The sequence below is a fragment of the Mustela erminea genome, chromosome 3, assembly GCF_009829155.1.
Source record: "Mustela erminea isolate mMusErm1 chromosome 3, mMusErm1.Pri, whole genome shotgun sequence".
Taxonomy (NCBI): Eukaryota; Metazoa; Chordata; class Mammalia; order Carnivora; family Mustelidae; genus Mustela; species Mustela erminea.
Window position 1 is genome coordinate 79,392,039 of NC_045616.1, and position 19,424 is coordinate 79,411,462.

Here is a 19,424-nt window from a genome sequence, read left to right on the forward strand (position 1 = left end):
GAAATGAAGTAAAATTTTTTTTAAATCTTATTTATTTATTTATTTATTTGAGAGAGAGAGAGAGACCACCTGTGCATGCATGAACAGGCACAAGTGGAGGAAGGGGCAGAAGGAGAAGGACAAGCAGATTCTGTAACAGTGCAGAGCCCACATAGGACTCCACGAAGGGCTGGATCTCATGACCAGGAGATCATGAGCAGAGGCAAAATCAAGAGTCTGTCACTCAATTGCCTGAGCCGCCCAGGCACCCCATCAAAATTTTAATAGAAATAGCTATGAAATTGTACCCCTGCATGCACATCTTTGCCAGCACGGGATGTTACCAAATTTTTAATTTCAGTTTTTAAAATAATTTTGGTCTTTTACATTTAGCTCATTAATTTATGTGAAATGTGCTCTCACATACTATGTGAGGTTGAGGACTAACTTATTTATTTTGTCAATAATGTGAGAAGAGGAGCAGAGCACTAGTCATGTGAAGAGTAAGGACAGCAGCTGAAGGTAACTGCCATCCTATACAGTTCACCCAGCCAAATGAAAGTCCTGTGGCCTACCGGACCTGCCCCTTGGGGCCATTTCTGAAGGCTAGTTAGGGGCCATGTGTTGTTACAGCAGAGTTGCATCACATATGCATTTGGGATTTAACTACACAGGCTTATTACTTTCTGAGGGCCCACATACTAGGAACTTCAGCCATTTAAGAGAACTATAAGTACAATTTTGCCTTCAGTGATTTTTTTCCCCTTCCATGTCAACAAAAGAACCTAGCCTGCCCACACCCCCAGCACCACCCAACAGATACACCCAAAATGTGTAGAGAGCATGCAAAATTGTCCCTCACACACAGCCTCCGAGGCTCTTACAAAAATATTCCTTACAATCACATATATACACATAAAGTACGTTCCTGAAAGGATCTTGAAAACATTTTTCTCCACTTTGTTAGGTTTGGAGTTTTGAAGTTTTCCAGTGATTCCCCCCCCCCCCCCCAATTAGGAATTGGAACCTAGCTGTCCTAATCCATATTCAATATGCTGCTTCTCCCAAGCTTCAGAATTCTCAGTAGAGTGCTCTGGGAAGCCACTACCATCTGATACACTGTTGGAGTCAATTTACTGTCTCTGGGTCACTATTAGTTTAAGTCCCATGGTAGTAGTGGGAGATTTGAGTCTTAAGTATAAAAATTTTCATGCCATCACATCTATCAGCAGCCTTGCCCGCAAGTGAGAGATGAAGACTATTGGCTGCCCATGGAAAAAGAAGATGTGGCTCTTTGAGGGAAGAAGACCCTTCCTCTTTCCTTCAGTGGCTGAGGTATGTCATAGGTCTTCCTAATTTCTATATTGACAGGCAGGGTCAGTGATACGATTTCATATCAAGACTTGAGGGGGGTACAGCAGATGCCTTTGGTGCCCACCCACATCCTCTAGCCCTCCTTGTTATTACAAAAACAGGTGGTTTCTGTGACTCTGCCTGAAGACTTACTGTAGCTGATAGAGCTCATGGGGCTTATGCACAGGGCTGGAGCCAAGTGCTGGGCAATGCCTTTAGGAGCAGAACTCAACCTGGGAATTGTGGTACAAGACTCTAAGGGGGTACTCTTTGTAGTTTCCTTGGATGTCTCCCAGCTGCTCCAGTGATAGTGGGCTCATGCATGCTTCCTCTTTATGAGAGGCCTGTTCTTCCCTGTCTCACAACCCATTCCCCCTAGCAAGATCCCCTTCTAGGTAACCTAGTTGAACTCCAATCCTTATCTCAGAACCTGCTTCTGGGATGACCAACCTGAGACAGGAGGGGACATCACCTTTGTAGAGGGGTATGACATATACTTTTGAAAACTGATACTAGCTAACAAAGCATTTTTAGGAGCTGCTATTAAGTAATAACAACTTTTAGTTCTTCACTCTGGAGATGCAAAGACTTCTGGGAAGGATATCTGTTTTTACACAAAGCAGGGAGCTACAAAGTGGAAGGGGTGAATTTCAGGGCAGGTAATCCCTGTCAAACCTACCATCAAGCCTGAAGTGGGAGGACACTGGGCTTGCTCAGAGAACTCCCCAGGGCTCAAGCACCAGCAACATTACCAGAAGCAGCAGTGGTAAATAAAATATTATGTTGTGATTTCTCCATTTGAAAAAATATATATAAATATATCATTTTTTTAAAATGTCACTCAGGATTGCCAAATGTTGTTTAAGGGAAGGACTGTCATTGTTCTTAGGTTTTGTCTTCTCAAGTTAAAAAATTGTTAAAATATTCATATTTATATGAAACTGATTTTGATGGAAGATACTATTTTTTGTATAATATTTTCCTTTGGCAGAATTAAAAGCACCAACCATTTTCCAGTGCCCCTCTTTTAGTGCAGGGAGGGGGATGGTTCAGGAAAACCTAAACTCTGAGAGCTACTGATCACAAACCCAAATGGATATACCTTTTCTGTGATGCAGGGGTTTATACAAACTAGCCATATTGCGAAACCAGTGTAATGACTAGTCCCTGACATCACAGGCTAGTCCAACTAATGAATTTTGGGGTGGTAGCAGAGGTACAGATTTCTCACAGAACATTTTTCTGGAGCCAACTGGCTAATCCCTCATGCCCAATGGTTTTCCTTGCGCTTTTCACCTGTCTGCCAGGATTTCTCTGGGATGTCCCTAAGCTTTCCCCAGATAGTCCAAATGCTTCACTATCACTGCCTCTCTCTCAGCGCCTAGATGTAAGAGAGAACAGAGCCTTCCCATGTTCTGAGTCAATCCCCAGTCTCCTAATACCCCCTTTAGAGGGACATCACTTTAGAAAAGAACCTGCCTCAGTAGTAAAGGCTACATTTGTTGTTGATGATACTGTTTTAACTCTTTGAGGTCAGAATTTCACCCTATTGGGAGAAGTTATTACAAATTATCTGTATCACTCCATCCTTCAAAAAAAGTTCCTCCAGTAACAAAGCGCCATGTGTTATCTGCATAAAAATTATATTCAAGCCCATTATTAATTTTAAATTGATAGAAACCAAAGGTACCATTAATGAAAAGTAAGGAACACAACTTTGGAGATAAGAGGAGAGTGGCTAAACTAAGGATGTTCTTACCAAAAAAAGGTGGGTAATTTTTCAAAGAGATTGAGACAAGTACTGAAAATTGAGACAATTGTATGAAAGGAAATGACCATTTCCAGGGACTCTGGAGAAATGAATTAAATGGGGGCAGCTTTTAAAACTGAATAGGATGGGAGTAGTAGGGAGCATCTTCTTGCCTCTATTAAAACACACAGATCCCAGCATGAAAGATCAGAGATGTTGCTCTTGAAATTCTTAGACAAACTATCTTTCTCGAGTACTCTTGTTTTCTATAAATGGTAATTTCATAGTGTATCTCCAGTCTAGGGAGAAATGTGACCCAAGGAACTTTGGGCAGGAGAATCAGGAAACCCAACTGGCATGACCATTCTAGAACAAAGATTCCAGGTGTGATAGTTTGCCAGGGCTGCTGTAACAAAACAACATAAACTGGTTGGGTTAAACAACAGAAATTTATTGTCTCATAGTTCTGGAAGCTAGAAGCCTGAAATCAAAGTGTCAGCAGGATTATTTCCTTCTGAGGCCATGAGGGAAGGATCTATTCATGACCTCTCCCCTTGGCTTATAGATGACCGTATTCCTGTTCACATGCCCTTCTCCCTGAACACATGACTGTGGGTCTAAGTGTCTTCTTCTTATGAGGACACCAATCATATTGGATTTGGACCCACCCCAATGACCTCATTTTAACTTATACCTCTGTAAAGACCCTATCTCCAAATAAGGTAACATTCCAAGGTCCTGGGTCTGAATTTTGGGAAGATACAATTCAACCCATAGCACCAGGCAGCCTCTCTGGCTTGTTTCTCTGCAGGAGAATGTTGTTCTCAATACTCTTACCGGCTCTTTCAATCCCAGCTTTCCAAGTCACTCAGCCCTTATGATGCTGCCAAGACTGCACCCTCTACGCCACCACACCCCCCATGCCACGCCCAGCCCCTCATTCACAGGACTATAAATATAAGAACTTTCCTGACCTAAGACTGCCAGGAGGGCGGGAAATGAGTGGGGAAGTGCTGCAAGGGTGGAGTTTTCTTTAACCTTTGTCAGTTGCATGAATTCTGTAATCATATCAACACTCAGGGTGTGGTGAACTGGGGGTCCTGACATCCTAAGGCAAACAAGCAGACTCAATGGCATTTGTTCTTTTACAAATTCCAAGGTCTTCTGTGCTCCAACCATAGATGACAAAATAGTTCCAGGAGAGCTGCAGTGTTTTGTTCTCCCTGCCAATTCATTAGCAACAGAACGGTTGCTGGGCTATAATCCAGCCAGGCTGACATCAGTTCCCCAGTAAAAGGAGGACACAACTGGAACTGGGTCTGTGCAGCCAAAAGGGATCAGGAGGGCTCAGCTGTACTGACACGCTGGAAAAAAAAAAAAAAAAAAAAAGAAGAAGAAGAAGAGAAAGAAAGAGAGAGGGAGTGAGAGAGAGAGAGAGAGAGAGAGAGAAAGAAAAAAAGAGAGGGAGGGAGAGTGAGAGGGAGAGAGAGAAAGGAAAGAAGGAAGAGAGAGAAAGAGAGAGAGGAAGGACAAGACAGAGAAAGAAAGGAGGAAAGGAGGGGAGAAAGGAGAGAAAGGAAGAAATTTGGGGAAGTTTGCAGAGATGAAGAGGTCACCCACCTTCCTTAAGGGACTCAGACAGGAAGATAGGATGGAGGGTGGACTCGGCGCGGTCATAACACAAATTAGGATCGTGCCAGCATTGTCTTCAGTGAGTATTTAGAAAAATTAGGTTTTGCTTAACCTGCAAATAAAACCCATCAGTTTTAGAAACCTAAACTAAGAGCATGTGTGTAAAAAGAAACCTATATAAGGAAGCTGAGCTGGACTGTAGTTATGGGAGGCCCCGGAACAGCCCACTTCCTTTCTTTGTGCCTTTTTTATTCATCTCTAAATGTGGGGATGGTAATACAATTGCACTCCTCTCAACTTAAAAATACTTTTCTTGCGAATCACCTGACAAGGCTTTTTTTACCCCTGTGCAGTGCCTGTATCCATGAAAAGATCTTCCAGAGCCACTTTTATCAGTCTAGCAGATCTTGCTGGAAGCTTCTAGCACTCCAGATGCTGAATGCTCTATCACTGACCCCTCGCTACCCTGCTTGCCTTAAAGTGCCAAAACTTTATGTTTTTGCTGTTTTATTAGGAGCTTCCTGAGCTTTCGTTCCACAGCATTCCTTCATTCCTACTTCTGGACTTTCCTCCCAGCTTTTACCATGTTAGAGAGTGAGCTTTGGATGCCACTTTATGGCTGGATATTATATGAGTGTGTCCACATCCTACCCTCTGTTTCCGCCACATGCAGCAGGGTAGGGAAGGAAAAATCATCATCCTCATGGCCCCGTTCCCAGCTTCGTGGAAGCAGAATGTGTCCCTGAAGGGGCAGGCACGTTTCTGACTATGCAGGGGCTGGATAAGGGATCTCTGCATGTGGAAGACTAGGACACCAATGAGCTTATCATAAGAGCAAAGTCCAGAGTTAGGTGGATTGAGGACAAATTATAATACATTTAATACATTTAAATTATAATACATTTAATGCTTCAACCCCATTTCCCAACTGGATTTTCCTTGACTTAGGTATCCCAAAATGCTATGTTCTGCCATCTCCCCATCTATACCTTCAGATGCTATAGATCCTCTTGGATCCTCCCATTTAAATTGAATTCTTGAATACTAAATCTGACCCTGTTTCTTTAGAAATAATATTTATTCAACAGCAAGGAATGGGTGCCTCTTGTCCACCAAGCATAGTGCTTGATCAAAACAGAAAGGCTCCCCCTCCAACCGATGAGGGTTCAGGATTTGGGGTTTTTTGGGTTCTGGGTTGGGACTTTGACTTTTTGAACTTACAGTACCCATGCTGCCTTTCCAAGGAGGAACTTGGCTTCCTTGCTAACGCAGAGCATGGATACCTGCCAAGTCCCTGTGCTCAACCAGACATCCAGTCTTGACTCCTCCTGGGCTTTCCTGTCTCTGTCTGAAGCTCAGCACAACAGTCCCTTTGCCTGCTGATTCTGCTTGAGTCCAGAAGCTCTGTCCACATACCGAAGGTTATACACCAGAGCCTTTAGGCCTACAAGGCCTCTCAGATTCTCAGCTTCTGTGGAATTTCTTCCCCTTTTGTTTCCTCTTGGGTCCACTCTCAGTCTGGCCACAATTAGACTATGACAGAGTTCTAAGACCCCAGCATATCTGAGAGCTCATCTGTGACTACTGAAAATGGGATCCAAAAGGGAACATCTAGCTTTTTCCATTCTGAACCACGCCAGTCTGACTGAACTGTCAGAGAAGTATCTGATGGCAACAACGTCGGGAGCCCAGCACAAATTTCTTAGCCACCCTTGCTTGGCCACCCTTTCTGCTCTGCCTTCTGTTTGGGGCAGGGGGAGACAGTCCCTGTGCAGTGATATGCAGGGGAAGGTAAGGGAAGTCACAGCCCATAACTAAGAGGCAGTCATACCCATAGGGTATTCCTGCCAAAAACACCGTGTGTGCAGCAAGGCAAAGGCAGGAAAAAAAATCCTTGTAGCCCCACTGCATCTAAGCTGGAGGAGATAATGAGACATTCAAACTGGACATTCCTCAAAACAGTCATCCTGGACTCTTCAAAAATACTGACGTCAAAAGAGATGATTTGAAAGGCAGGGGAGCTGTTTTAGATCAAAGAAAACTAAAGATGCATGATCCTTGATTGGATTCTGAATTTTAAAGAATATATAGCCACAAAGAACATTATTGGGACAATGATGGTAGTGTGTGTGGGTGTGTGTGTAGAAAGAGCTAGAAAGAAAAGCAAATGTGGTAACCTGCTAACAATTAGTAAATCTAAGCGAGGACTATACAGCTATCCATTGCACTCTTTTCTCAGCTTTGCTGTAGGGTGGAAATTTTTCAAAATAACCAGCATAGAACTTGAGTGTAGCCTGGTGTGGGGTGAATGGGCCATAGAGGGGAAAAGACAGATGAGCAGGCTGGCAGGAGCCAGGAGAGGCACAGCAGCTCCAGACTGCTTCTCCACCAGATTCTAGTCCCTGTGAAAAAACAGGCAAAATACTCAGCGGGCAAACTGGCCACAAATGCAAGGAACCTGCAACTTGGTGAACACCTGGAAGCCTTGGGTCAGCCCCACCATCTGGGGACCAGATGTGGGTGCAGCAGGCAAATTCCAGGCCTGCTAACAGGCGAAGAACTCCCAATAGTGCCACGTGTGGCCTTTGGAGGTGCAGAATTGGGAAATGCTGAATGATCAAGTGCTTGGCCGTTGTTCCAGAGGCCAGACAGGATTGAAGCCAGCAGGAACTGACACGTCTGCCTGTGGCCTGAGGAGCCCAAAGCCTGCCTGAGGTGGTGGTGGGGGTTGCGGGGAGACTCATAGGAGGCAGAGACCTAACTGGTTCTCTTTGCTCTTAACTGGGTCAATTTTACATTGCCAGATTCACTTACTGATTATGCTCACAGATATCACCCTAGCTTTTTTTGCATATTTTTCTTCTATTCTCTGTTTGTAATTCTTTCTGACTGTCTCTGTTCCTCCCCTGGTTTTATGCCATTATGATGTATGGAAAACACTGGAAGACTCTCTACAGTGTCTTAAAGTGCCTGTGTATAAAGATGTCAAACAAACAAACAAACAATCCAAAAACCTCAGCAAATATCAAAGCTGGTTTGGGACTCAGCAGTGTCCACTTTGTTTGACATGCTGTTTCCAAAGGGCCAGGAGCTAAGTGCTAAAGTGGCCAAGCATCCAAGCCTTCCCCCTGACTGTGTCATCTTCTGATATTTCCATAAGTTTTATGGCCCTTCAAGGAATGGCTGACTTCTCCTTGATTCTCTTTTAATCTCAGCTGTCCTGAGCAAGTTCTGGACAGGACCAGCAGTTCAGCCATCGCCTGTCCGAGGCTCGTGAGTTTTCTTCCCCTATGTGGAGGTGTACAGCACGAGAGGTCAGCCAGGGGCTGGTGGGACAGACCCAGCCAAGGGCTCTGCGTTTCCACCGTGCAGCTCAGTAACAAAGCAGCATGACAAGCTCTGCCAAGACCATCTGTTGGGAGCCAGGAGTAGATGATTCCCCGGTGTGAGCAAGGAAAACAGCAACAGAGTTTGCTACAACTGTGATTAACACGCAGGATTCAGCCAGAAGAAGGCTCCTCCTGAGAAATCATAACATTTGCACAAGTGAAGTTAAGCAAACCCCAGTGGTTTTCACTCTCAATCTCTTTCTCTTTCGCTCTCTCATGCTCTCTCTCTCTCCCCTCCTCCTTTGAGCAACAAATCCCTATGTTCAAATATAAATATCTGGCAAGAGCCAACAAACAAAAGAGATAAAAACTCAGGCAACCTGATTTTTGTGAGAGCTGTGGATTTATGTGGCCCTTCCCCAGTCACCCCAGGATAATTTCAGGGTGGTTAATGCCCCCACTGAATCCATGGTTTAAAACCATTGCTTTGATCCATCTTTTCCATACACAGAGGGAAGATGGTGTCTTCTTTGACCATACCTTCTAAGGTGTTTATATTTTTTTAAGATTTTGTTTATTTATTTCGAGAGAGAGAGCAAGTGTGACCTGGGGGAGGAGCAGCAGGAGAGGGAGAGAGAGAATCTTAAACACACTCCACACTGAGCGGGGAGTCTAACTCGGGGCTAGATCTCACCACCCAGAAATCATAACCTGAGCTGAAATGAAGGATTAGATTTGTAACATGTTTTACAAACACCTCCCCACCATTCCCTGAGCTGTCTTAATGCTTCGACACATACCAAGAATGGATGGGATCTGTTGTATTTCTTTCTTGGAAGTCTGGAAAGTATTCTTTGACAGAAAAAGAGTCTAATGATAACTCACGATATCTACAAAAGCAGGCATTGGCCTGAACTTAATGTGTTTCATCCTACTAGAAAAACAGAGGTGTGATCACATGGTTCCGTTTCCATGAGGCTGAAAATGTAGCGTGTGTGGACCCATCCTTCAGCTCCCTCATGAGATGCAAGAACCCCACGGCATGGCCGTCCTCACAGGTTCTGTTGTGTTGGCTTTATGTTAAATCAACATCTTGGATCCACTGAGCTTGCTTCATTTTTTTTTATCATTACACATTGTATTGGCTGCTTACTTTTCCTGCCATCGACGACTAATTACCTTTTCATCTATAACCTCAAATGTCATGGGATAGAAAACTGTGGGAAAGTTCACCTCTGAAGCAATGGAAAGTTCCCAAATGTGAAAACAACACAGTAACCTCTAACAGGAAAGGCCATTACACGGGGTTATTACATCAGCTATCACAATAGCAAAGACTTTTGAAGTGGAAAAAAATTTATACGACTACCAGTCATCCCAAAAGAACAATGTGTTTTTTAGTCATTCGTTTCTAAATCATTTGGCTCATTTCTGAGCTACTGGTTATTTTTTAATTTTATTTCGTTAGTACTTAGACTCTGTTTTCCTAGACAAAATGCTCTACGCTCTCAACATACAGATAGTGATGATCCGCAGAGGTCATGATCTTTCCTCAGCTCTAGTCCCCATCTTGCCCCTTCTGGGAATCTCCGGAGAGCCTATGAGCCCACCAGAAAGTTCACGAGCTACCACCACTCTCTTCTCCTGCCCTGCTCTTCAGTGATGTCGACTCCTCCCATCTTCAGTACCCATACAATTGTGTGAAGTTGTCTCACAGCAGCCTCCAATGTCACCAGCCAACCACCCCCCTACAAGCCCATTTCCACCCTCACCACCCCTGGGACATAGGGGGCTGCAGTGTATCAATACAGAGGTGAATATTCTGGAGGTCATGAAGTCTCTCTCCCTTTTGTGTAACCTACCTATGTGAGCAGATTACTGAGACAGTATTACCTTTCATTCCTTGCCTTAGAGCTTTTATCAAGAACAATTGTCTTGGTCTCTTTGGGCTGTTATAACAGAAATACCATAGGCTGGAAGTCCAAGAACATATCATGGTTGGGTTCTAGTAAAGGCCCTCTTCTAGGTTGTAGGCTGCTGCCTTCCCACTGTGAGCTGGGGGAAAAAGGGGCTAGGGGACTCTGTGGGGTTTCTTTTATAATAGCACTAATCCCATTTAAGGGGGCTCTACCCTGACAACAGTAAGCACATCCCAAAGGCCCTACCTCCTAATACCATCACATGAGGCATTATGATTTCAGCAGAGGAATTTGGGGGTAGGGGTGGGGGGGTGGATAAAACAGGCAAAGCACAGAAACAGTGCTTTCAGATTTTATGCACACGACTTTCTCACCTAGGACTCCTTTCTGGGTACATGGAGGGAAGACTAGAGTTTGGGGAGTCCTATGTGTTTAGAGCCGTGCCTCCCACAAGAAGACTTAATAAGCTTTTCTGTTACATGAATTCTCTCTCCTGAGTTTCTTGGTCCCTCTTGCAGATCAGTTTCTGGCAGCTCAGTCGACCAAACAGGCCCAGATACATCTAAACCCCAGCAGGGGATGTATAGGCTTAAGCGAAGGCCACTGCTGCATAGCTTTCAAGTTCAAATTTACTTCAGACTCTTTACTCAAAATGTATGCTTTTTTGTTTTTGCTTTTTTTTTTTTTAACAGACAACTTTGGTTACATCAATCATTCATTCCTAAGTGGATCATTTTCTTTTCTTTTGCTTTGTCTTCATGAGCTCTTATACGTGAAACAGCAGATTGGTGAGGTTATTACCCACCATTTGATTCATACACATCAGCCACATGGGTAGAAAGTATATCATTCCTTTTTCTCCAAGTCCACATTCTGTTTGGCTAAAATAAACTTATTCAAATGGATCTTCACTAGGATGAGGAGAAATTGGAACCCTGGTACACTGCTGGTGGGAAGGTAAAATGGTGCAGCCACTTAGGAAATCAGTTTGGCAGCTCCTCAAATAGTTATACAAAGAGTCACCCTGTGACCCAGCAATTTCACTCTGAGGTACCGAGCTCTGACGATTGAAAACACAGGTGCGCACAAAAACTGACATACTGACATGCATAGCAACATCATTCGTCATAACCCAAAGTAAAAACGCCCTAGATGTTTATCAACTAATGAATAGTGGCAGTGGCTGCACAACCTTGTGAATACTAGAAAGCACTGAATTACATACATACTTTAAAAGGGTGAATTTTATGATATGTTAATTATATCTCAATTATATCTGCACAGTAAGCACAGACCACAGAAAGAGCCTGCCCTTTTTTTTTATTCACTGAAATCCTGTCCAGTCTTTTTTCAGATTTCTTTATTTCCTACCTAACATTCTTTTTCTGTTCAAGAAGAACCTGCATTTTAAAGAAAAAGTTAAATATGGATCTATGTTTGTAGCAAATTGCAGCTTTCTTGCGAAAGGCAAAATCTTTCTAAAGCCCAAGTAGAAAGAATGAATGTGTCTTTGATTCATTCATCTGGCAAATGTTGAAAACATGATATGGCAATATGCCAGGCCCTGCAGAGATAATGGTGACCAAAGCAGATATGTCCCTGGCTGCACAGGGAGCTATAGAAAAGTCACTACAAGTTGACAGAAGCTGTACCCAGGAAAGCACACAGCTCTGTGGGGGCACACGGAGGAACACCCACTCAGGCCTGTGGGGCCAGGGAAATCTTTCTGGAGCCCTCAATGTCTAATAGAGAACTAAAGTCGAGCCAGACTCAGGGTCACAAGAGCAGAGGGAGGAAATGTTCCAGAAAGACGGAACAGCATGTGCAAAGACCCTGAGGTGGGAGAAAACACAGCATATTCCAGGAACCACTCAGAATGGCTCTTGAAAAAAGATACAGTCTAAACATTCGGACTGAGCAAGTCCAGCTGCTATGTTTAGGAATTCAGTACATTTGCCAGGGTTCCAACTTGTTCAAACTCCACTCTATGTGTCACTTAGAATGTTTTTAGTTGCAAGTAAGAGAAAGTCTGACTTCCACAGGAATAAAGAGTTAAGATGGGGCAGAAGTAGGGCAGACTTTCAGGAAAGGTGCATTCGGTGGTTTGTTGATGTTTTTAAGGACCCAGCTTCTTTCTGTCTTTCTCTCTACTACCCACCCATTCAGCTTCTTACGGCAAGTTCCCCTCAAGGCCACACAACCTGAGGTAACGGGCTTCCATGTCCTCTTTGATCAGGAGAGACTCTTCTTTGCTTTTCTCCAGTGAAGTCTTTCCTGGCATCTCATTGGCACAATTCCTGAATAGAGCACTGGTAAGGGAGTAGCCGCCATGAGTGCCTTGGATTAATTGTTTTCAATGGTTTGAATGCTGGGGCATCACCCTTAGTGTGACCACAATGGGGAGCTTAAATATAGGTGGGTGCCTTGGGCTGGCACTGCATTTACCAGCCCCTGCCTTGAACCAAGAATATGTCCAAGTCCAGCTTCAAAGTATGATGAGTAATGTGGTTTTTGTTGCCACAGGTTTTGTGAAAACTGGCTATCATACTGACAAACTTCCTAAAAATTATCTTTAAACCTCTTTCTCTTTCCCCAAATTTCCACTCCTTACCACTGCCACCACATCTCTTTCCCTCTTTCCACCCAATCTTCCTCTCCAGACCTCTCTTAGCCAAACTGGTTGTTACCTCTTTTCCACTCCTTTTCTTTAAATCAGTTGGCTCGCATTTTCCACCCAGCAGAAACCACTCCTTCCCCTCGTGAAGGAACAGACTTTCAGATCACCTACTCTTCCTCTTGCATGCTCCTGAGGGTTTCCCATTTGCCCTGCCAGGAATTCAACAGAGATCTACAAGTTGGTATTAGTGTTTCACCACACAAAAACCTCGATCTTGAGATTTCCAAGTGTTTCCAATCAACAGGCCTATGAATTAGCCATCACTATTAGAAGTTATGAGTAGTCACCAGAAATTGTTTTATGTGGGAAAAGAATTAACTTCAATATGGTTAAAAATACCAAAACTATGACAAAATACAAACCATGTCCAAAGACAAACAAAAAATTGGGAAATATTTGTAAAATACATGACAATTTCTTTAATGTAGATAATTATTTTTACAAATCTCTAAGAAAAAGATGACCATCCCAAGGCAAAAGATATGAGCTGTCAGTTGAAAGGGAGATAACATTTATTTTAATTTTTGCCTATCAGATTGGCAAAGATTTGGAAACTTACTAGTCCCCAGTGTTGGCAAGAATATGGAGCAATAAGTGCTGTTGATGGGAACATCATTGGAACATTTCTGGAAGTTAATCCACATTTGTTTCAGTATTTTTAAAATATTTACTTTTGGTTGATTAATGCTTCAGGGAATTTATTTTAAGAAAATATTCAAGCAGCAGCATAAGAATTTATGTACAGGGGGTTTATCATAACCCTTTTTCTAAAAGATTTTATTTTTAAGCAATCTCTACACCCAACAGGGCTCAAACTCAAGACCCTGAGATTAAGAGTTGCATGTTTTACTAACTGAGCCAGCCAGGTGCTCCCATAACTCTTTATTTTTATTTTTTTAAAGACTTTATTTATTTATTTGACACAGAGAGAGAAATCACAAGTAAGCAGAGAGAGAGGGGGAAACAGACTCCCAGCCAAGCAGAGAGCCTGACGCGGGGCTTGATCCCAGGACCCCAAGACCATGACCCAAGCTAAAGGCAGAAATTTAACCCTCTGAGCCACCCAGGTGGCCCCCCATAACTTGTTTATATAGAAGAAACAACTTTACTGTCCAACTAATTTAATTAATTATGGTAAGTTTGTTTTTGCAAAGACTTGCTTACCTATGATTGCATCTCCAGAATCTAGCATCTCCTGGCATCTCCAGTGCCAGGTCCATATATGGATATTTATTGAATAAATGAACAAAGAAATATATTGGATATTCTACAGATATGAAGAATAATGATACAGGGACACCTGGGTGGCTCAGAGGGTTAAAGCCTCTGCCTTCGGCTCAGGTCATGATCCCAGGGTCCTGGGATCGAGCCCCGCATCGGGCTCTCTGCTCAGCGGGGAACCTGCTTCCTCCTCTCTCTCTCTGCCTGCCTCTCTGCCTACTTGTGATCTCTGTCTGTCAAATAAATAAATAAAATCTTTTTTAAAAAAATGATACATATTTACTTTCATTGAAACAGAAAATTGTCCATGAGCTATTATTAAAAGGAAAGGCATATCAACAAGAGAAAGGATAAAAACCATATGATCATTTCAATAGATGCAGAAAAAGCATTTGACAAAGTACAAATTCCGTTCATGATAAAAATGCTCAACAAAGTAGGTTTAGATGGAATATACCTTAACACAATAAAGTCCATATATGAAAAACCCATGACTAACATCATCCTCGATGGTGAAAAGCTGAGAATCTTCCCCTAAGATCAGGAATAAAACAAGGAGAGGAATCTGGGTGTTTCAGTCAGTTAAGTGTCTCCTTTTGGCTCAAGTCATGATTCCAGGGTCCTGGAATGGAGTCATACATTGGCTCCCTGCAAGGGATCTACTTCTCCCTCTCCCTCTGCCCCCCGCCCTGCTCATGCTCTCTCTCTCTCTCTCTCTCTCTCAAACAAATAAAATCTTTTTTAAAAAAGGGAATAAGGCAAGGGTGTCCACTGTCACCACTTTTACCCAACATAGTACTGGAAGTCTTAGCCACAGAAATCAAACAACAAAAAGAAATAGAAGGCACTTATATTGGCAAGGAAGAGGTAAAATCTTCACTATTTGCCAATAGCATGATACTATATATAGAAACTCCCTAAAGGCGCCACACAAAAAAAAAAAAACTACTAGAACTGATAAATGAATTCAGTAAGTTCACAGGGTACAAAATCAATATGCAGAAATCCTTGTATTTCTATACACTAAAGATGAAGTAGCAGAAAGGGAAATTAAGAAAACAATCCCATTTATAATTGCACCAAAAATAATAAAATATCTAAGAATAAACTTAACCAAGGAGTTGGATGTCCTATTCTCTGAAAACTATGAAATACTGATAAAAGAAATTGAAGATTGACACAAATAAATGGAAAGACTTGCCATGCTCATGGATTGGAAGAATAAATATTGTTAAAATGTCCATACTATCCCAAATAAACTATACACTTAATGCAGTCCCTGTGAGTCTACAGATTTAATGAAATCCCTATCAAAATACCAATACCAAGAACATTTTTCACAGAACTAGAACAAATTATCCCAATATTTGTATGGAACCACAAAAGACCCCAAATACCTAAAGCAATTTTGAGAAAGAACAAAACTGGAGGCATCACAATCCCAAATATCAAGATATACTACAGAGGTATAGAAATCAAAACAGTGGGGTTGCTAGCACAAGAATAAACACATAGATCAATGGAACAAAATAAAGAGCCCAAAAATAAACTCACAATTATATGGTCAATTAACCTTTGACAAAGGAGTCAAGATTATGCAATGGGGGAAAAGCCAGTCTCTTCAACAAATGGTGCTGGGAAAACTGGACAGCTACATGCAAAAGAATGAAATGGAACCACTTTTTTATACCATAAGTAGAAATACTCTCAAAATGGATTAAGGACCTAAATGTGAGACCTGAAACCATAAAAATCCTAGAAGAGAACATGTGTAGTAATTTCTCTCTGACAATGGCTGTAGCAACATTTTTCTAGACACGTCTTCCTGAGGCAAAGGAAATAAAAGCAAAAATGAGCAATTGGGACCACTCCAAAATAAAAGGCTTCTGCACAGCAAAGGAAACAATCAACAAAACTAACAAAACCCAGTGAATGGGAGAAGATATTTACAAATGACATCTCTGATAAAGGGTTAAGTATCCAAAATATATAAAGAGCTTATACAACTCAACACCTGAAAAATAAATAACCCAAATAAAAATGGGCAGAAGACAGGAACAGACATTTCTCCAAAGTAGACATCCAGATGGCCAAAAGACACTTGAAAAGATGCTAAGTATCACTCATCAGCAGGAAAATGCAAATCAAAATGCTCAATCAAATACCACAATGAGATACCACCTCACACTTGTCAGAGTGGCTAAAGTAAAAAACACAAGAAACAACAAGTGTTGGTGAGGATGTGGAGAAAGTGGAACCCTTTACACTGTTGGTGAGAATGCAAACTGGTGCAGACACTGTGGAAAACAGTACGGGGTCTCCTCAAAAAATTAAAAATAAAATTACCATATGATCCAGCGATTTCGCTACCAGGTGTTTACCCAAAGAATATGAAAACATTAATTCAAAAAGATAGATGCACCCCTGTGTTAATGCAGCATTATTTATAACAGCCAAATTATAGAAGCAGCCCAACTATTTTCATCCATAAATGACTAAATAAAGAAGATGTGGTGTGTATATGTACATATGCACACACATACGTACATACATACACAGTGAAATATTATTCATTCATGAAAAGGAATGAAATCTTGCCATTTGCAGTGACATGGTTGGAGCTAGATAGTGTAATGCTGAGAAAATAAGCCAGTGATCACTATGAAAGTAGGTTTGTAAGGATAGGAGGATAAAATAAGTTATTTACAGTATGTTGGTTTGATTTAATTATTTAGACATATGGTATGTGGGCTTTAATTTGTATTCTTGTCATGGGTTTCACAAATGTTAGGGACAGGCCTGGAGGCAGAGAACAAAACTAAGTAGACCAGTTTGTCATGTGAGGAACACCAGAGGTCATATGCAGGGATCTACAGAACGGTGTAGATGGTGCTTTCTAACCTCAGGGACAGCTTGGACCTAGATCTGTTTTGGTTGACATTTACGGCTTCCCATAGGTTCACTGGTATCTTCTGGACTCTAGTAACTATGGGAAGAAGAGAACCAATTTTCCTAGATGCATCATGTGCTATCCTATGATAATTTGTAATTTAACAATTCCCTACTGGACCTTCCAGTTGTTTGCCATTGTTTGTTTTGTTTTGTTTTGTTTCTATTATAAGTAAATCTGCAGTGAATGTAATTACTTAAAATTCTTTAGTTATTTCCTTAAGCTAGATTTCTAGTAAAGAAAATACTAGGTTGGGGGGTATTAACACACTGAAACACTCTTGAGACATATTATCAAATTCCTTTCTCAAAAGATTGTTCCAGCTGCCTCTTATCATTGCCAAGAGCCTTCCTGAGTTTGTGGGGACAGGAGCCTCTCTCACAGTGAACTGGAACAGAAGTCAGAAGAGCTGGATTGTGGTCCCTACTCTGCCACAAACCAGCTGTGTGATCCTGAGAAAGGATATTTAAAAAAAAAAAAAAAATTTTTTTTAAATGTGTGTAAACCTTACATGCTTTGGGGTTTTTGAAGATTTTATTTTTATGTAATCTCTACACACAATGTGGGGCTGGAACTCACAACCCTGAGATCAATAGTCACCTGTTCTTCCCACTGAGCCAGCCAGGTGCCCCAAAATGTTTTTTAAATCGCTTTCACATTTTCCCCCCTAACTTTGCAACCACCCCCATGAAACAACAGGGAGAGATTATTCCCATTGGAAAGATCAGAAAGCAAGGCCCAAAATGGTTAAGTGGTTTTTCCAGGGTTACGACTGGTAAATGACACGAAATGTACAACTTCTGGTTCCTATTTCAGAATAATTTCCATTATCTCACACTGCCTCTTTCTTCTCATCTTGTCATGCAAACATTTTGGATCTCAAGGTAGGCTCTCAAGGTCCCCGTGCTTCCCAGATTTCACTGTGCACACGAATCACAAATTCCCTGAGGAACCTTGTTAAAATGCATATGGGCAGCATCCAAGCTTGTACATTTGTAACAGGCTTCCAATGACACAGTGCTGCTGGTTTGTGGACCTCACTTTGAATAGGAAGGTTTAACAGAGTCTCTTACACTCCTTCTGACAAAAATATTCCATATTTGAGTATTTTTCACCTAGGATAAAATGTTATCATATATAGAAGCCATGTAATCATATAGAATTCACCAGGTTCCACAATGCATAGATCAGTGGGTGAGAATCGATAACAGACTGCAGCCTGGATTCCCTCATTTTCTGCTCATTTCAAATAATAAAGCTTTAAAAAGAAGCTAAGCCTAATAAAGAAGCTCTTTGAAACCAAGTACATGGGTTGCAGGAGCAGTCCGATACTGAGCAGGACATTCACCAGGAAGGCAAAAGCTATCCACACGAGAAATTAAGAACCCCAGGGCGCGTGATTAATACTCGCAAGGGTGGGCATTCTGGGCATGGGACGCAGCCTTGGAAAAGCAAAGGAAATAGGAATGGGTCACATGTTTTAGGGACAATGAATAGACTCATTTGGGAGGAATGTATAATTCATGTTGGGAGATAAGTTTGGAAGAACAACCCCAGGCCAGATTTTTATTGCCTGTGGATACTTGGTTGAATTTAGACTTTTACTGAATAATCCAGAGGTGTTTGCCACTGAACGCTTTTGAGCAAACGAATAACATGAAAAAGTGTTAGAATATAAATTTTCAGAGGGCAGTGACTGGAACATTATAAAACAGAATATGTTGACTGTATTGGTTAGTTACATATGACAAGGGATGGAAGACTTTAACGTGAATCTTCAAGGTTTCAAAGCTGGATGATAGGAAAGTGATAGTACCATCGGCAAAAATAGGAATGTTGGGGGATAAGCAGCCTACGTAAATAACTACAACGACATTGGTCCCACCAACTTTAACATCAGAATGCTATGATCACAGTGGCAGAAGAAAGGTTATTTTTGGATAGTTTTGCCCTGAATTGTATGATTATTAGTTAAAATTCTGTTACAGAAAAGGGCTTATACTTGGTTTTCCAGGAGTGATGGGTATGCATGAATTTTTGCCTCTTTTCTACCCATCCTAACAACTGTTCCTGTTAACACAGTTGACTAGGAGTAGAAGGATATTCATGTGCTTGGATCAGGACCAAACTAACTGGTCTCTGGGGTTCCAAATCAGAAGGAGGGCCACTATGAATTCCTGCTTTCTGCCCCCTCTCAGGACATAACCGCTATATAAAGACATTAATCTAATTCTGAATTCATCCTGATTTAGCATGGTCCACTAGAAACTCCCTTGCTGGAATCTGAAATTCTTTATAACTGAGTTCAGTTCACAAATGCACTGACTTCATTGCCTTATAGAGGCCTTGATGCCCTCAGAATAGCACAGTTATTTGCAGCAAAGGGCAGACCTTTGTACTCCATTGGCAGCTTCTGCTCCGTAGAGCTTGTGGGAGCCTGAGAGGAAGAAGCCCAGACATGCATGCAATTTCCTCCCCTGTTCAATTCACTCCATTGTCTTTTTTGGTGGTTTGACCTCTTATGACAATTGTAAGGTATCTTGGAAAATTCTGAGCTATAATTCATAGCTCTTGCTGTACAGACAGAAGATTTTTAATTAAAATGAAAGCAATA

General features: G+C 41.8%; 1 long non-coding RNA gene across 2 annotated transcripts in view; it reads left to right on the forward strand.

Annotated features, from left to right (window-relative positions):
• LOC116586364 overlaps positions 1-19,424 on the forward strand; it is a 40,101-nt gene that overhangs the window by 11,546 nt on the left and 9,131 nt on the right. Inside the window, exon 2 of one of the 2 annotated variants that reach the window (XR_004284007.1) lies at positions 1,209-1,314. This is a non-coding gene — a long non-coding RNA (uncharacterized LOC116586364). The remainder of the gene's footprint in view (positions 1-1,208; positions 1,315-19,424) is intronic. The other variant, XR_004284006.1, reaches the window with a different exon arrangement.